The sequence below is a fragment of the Lipotes vexillifer genome, unplaced genomic scaffold (assembly GCF_000442215.2).
Source record: "Lipotes vexillifer unplaced genomic scaffold, Lipotes_vexillifer_v1.1 scaffold944, whole genome shotgun sequence".
Classification (NCBI taxonomy): domain Eukaryota; kingdom Metazoa; phylum Chordata; class Mammalia; order Artiodactyla; family Lipotidae; genus Lipotes; species Lipotes vexillifer.
In genome coordinates, this window is record NW_006785040.1 from 1,189,438 (window position 1) to 1,192,748 (window position 3,311).

The following is a 3,311-nucleotide window of genomic DNA, read 5'->3' on the forward strand; positions in this document are numbered from 1 at the left end:
GGAAAGCTCCACCAGACACTCAAGAGTAAATGGAAAGAACAAGAGGATGGAAAGGACAAAAACGTCTTCGCCTCATGAAAATGGCTTTGACCTCACGGGCCTGGAGGAGGCCTGGAAGCCCCAGGGGCCCAGCCACTGTGTGGGAGCTTCCTTCTGCAGTAGGGATGTCACAGGTGTTGAGTGACAGTTTTTCTGCGTATTGGTATAAATTCTGCATCACTTGCAACATCTCAGCTCTTGAGAAACCTACTGACCTGTATTTTTGAGCTCCAACTATGTCCCTGGCACCGGGGCCCGGGAAGGGGCGCCGTGTCCACCCAGAGCTTCCCTCTTGGGACGGGGCGGGGGCTCCGTCCCAAGAGGGAAGCTCTTATGTAGGTTCGTGAGTGAACCTACGGCATGACTTTAGGCGGTGATAAAGCTGGCAGAGGCGAACCCAAGACGACAGGAGAAAGATTCTAAATTCAGCGTTAGAGAGGGGCTGTCTGCCGGCCGTGTTGGTGGCTCAGTTGTGGGAAGAGCCTGCGGGCAGGGATGAGCCAGTCTGCTTGAGGACCACGAAGGAGGCAGCGTGGCGGGAGCTGAGGGGGACGTGCATCTGAAGAGGTGACCACGGAACAACCCCTGGATTTATTCCAGGCAGGGTGGAAGCTGTCTTAGCTCAGACCGCATAACAGAATACCCCAGACTGGGCGGTTTGAACAACAGAAATTTATCTTCTCACAGTTCTGGAGACTGGAGGTCCAAGGTCAAGGTTCTGGCTGATTCAGTTTCCGGTGAGGACCCTCCACCTGGCTGGTAGGTAGTCACCTCCTCACAGCTTTCAGTATGGAGCTTCTGAAAGGTGGTTCTGGAGCCTCTGCTTTAGAATAATGCACGGCGCTGGTTAAAAATGCAGATCCCCGGACCACATCTCACATCTGCAGCCTGTATTTTATTGGCCTGACAGGGAGATGGAACCCCCAGCGGCAGAGAAGAGCTGAGCCGGGGAAGTTATGCCCAAATGTCTAGAGCTGTTTCCTCCTGTTTCATTTTCACGTCCTTTGGGATGGTGTAGAGCTGTGCCCTAGGAGAACCTGAGGCTCATACCTGAATATGAGTCTGGACTCATGGGTGACCATGGAGACCACCTAACTCCAAGCCAGCACCCGCCAGGAAGAAAGGAAACCATCCAGTGCGATACAGACAGAGCGGATCAGCTATCGACCGAGCTCTGGGTAATCACCCTTGAGAGGCAGAGAAGGACCTGAATGCAGCCCTCGGGGACGAAGCCCACGGAGATGCCTGCTCTCTCTCCAGAGACATAGGTCTCCCCAGGCTGCAGGGAGAGCCTGGGGCCCTGGCGGTGCTCGTCTCAGAGCAGGTTTCAGCAGCCTCAGCCCTCACAGCAGTCCTGTTGGCTTGGTGTTATCATCTCGCACTTTGTGGATGAGAAAACTGTCACTTACAGCTATGTCTTTGAAAGTTTGTTCCTCAGTCTGGGTGCCACCTGAGCCTGAGAGTATGAGTGTGTGGGACGGGGAGACGTGGACACACTGTCCCGTCCTCAGCACTGTTGAAAGTTTGCAGCAGGTGGTTCTACCGTGGGACACCTGTGCACGGCTGGATGTTAACCGCATCCCTGGCCTCTCCCTGCTGCGTGTCAGTAGCAGACTGCCCTCCAGTTGTCACAACAAAAACTGTCCCCAGGAGTGTGGAATGTCCCCTGGTCGAGAACCACTGGCTTGTGGAAGCCTCCTCCCGCTGCAGGAGCAAGGGATAAGGGTCAGAAAGCCCCCGTGTAACCCTGGCCTACACCGCCCTACCTGGAGGTGGGACCGTTCCCAGCTCAGGGAGGCAAGAGGCCCAGCAGGTGAGGTGCTGCGGTCAAAGTCTTTCTGCGTGATAGCTTTTGCTGGAAGGGCAGGAGAAAGCTCAAGGGCTCCCCAGGCCTGAGCTGGGGAAGGACCTGGGGATGGTGGCAGGCTTTGGGAAGAGAAGTAACTTCAGCTTCCTGTCCAGAGCCCATTTCCCTGCTGTTGGCAGAACCGGAACTCAACCAGGTCCCCAGACTCACAAGAGGAGACGAGCCTGTCTAACTGGCATGTTGTGGGCAACTTTGTCTGACACCGCAGGAGGGAACCGTTATCGGATTCAGCCTGGAAAGACAACCTGGAAATAGTGGTTTTGGGAAAAAGTACGGACAAAAGAACCACCACCCAACCAACAGCAATCTGTGGGTCCTTGTATGAGAAAAGGGCCTTCACTTCCTCATCTATAAAATGGGTGGGTTGACATATGACAGTCTCTCTGTGTCGGTTCCGTCCTTCCTGAGGTCTTCCCCAGGGAGGGATGTCGTCCTGGAGCCATGGTTAGGCTGTTTTGTCGCCTGAGCACGAGGGGAGCCCTGAGTTAGAATCTGTTGTCAACACTGAAGGGAGCTGAAGGGGCGTGAAGGGCTGTCAGTCTGGCTGGCACCCTATCCCAGTCTCATTGGGTGGCCGGCAACAAAGATCAAAGGGCATTCATGTATTTAATTTTTTCTAGACCACAGTTTCCTCTGCTGTAGCTCAATCAACTAAGTGAAAACGGACTAAGAATATTAGATACCGTGTCCTCCTGCTTGCAGACCGCTTTCCTGCGTGAGGAAGAAGTAGGCTGTGTATTTGGAGCCGTGAAAGATGAGTCAGTGGCTGCCTCCTGACGCTGTAAACGCTCTCAGATGAAAGTGGTCCAGGTCGCAGACAGTGGGAAATGCCGCACTGATTTCACTAAGAGGCAGGGCCGATGCCAGATCAAAATGGTCTGCGTCGGCTCCTACACCCAACCCATCAGCACCATTAGGACAGGAGACTAGCATCACAGCATCACGGCGCCAGCACGGGGCTGGGGTTTCAGCTCCACCCAGAGCTGGAGCTGGAGACCAACGTGAGTCCAAGACCTCTCAGGGCCCCAGTGTCTCACTTGTAAATGGCGGTAAACATAAAAATAATGATGCTGGCGGCTACTATTATAGGGTTATTGTGAGAGTCTGTGCAATAGTGTGTGGGAAGCGCTTAGCGCACCACCTGGGGGTTACATCCCTTTGTCATTTCTTGGTTTGTGTTTTTAAACCTCCTCCCTTTTTCTTTGATTAGGAGTTAACCAGCTTTTTAATTTACTCGTAAATTCAGCTACTACACTATTTTATAACTCATTATTTTCTGTTATCCTTATTGATCCTTCTGCTTTGCTTCAGTTTTCTTTTTTTTTTTTTTTTTTTTGCCCCAAATTTTTTTTTTTTTTTTTTTTTTTTTTTTTTTTTTTTTTTTTTTTTTTTTTTTTTTTTTTTT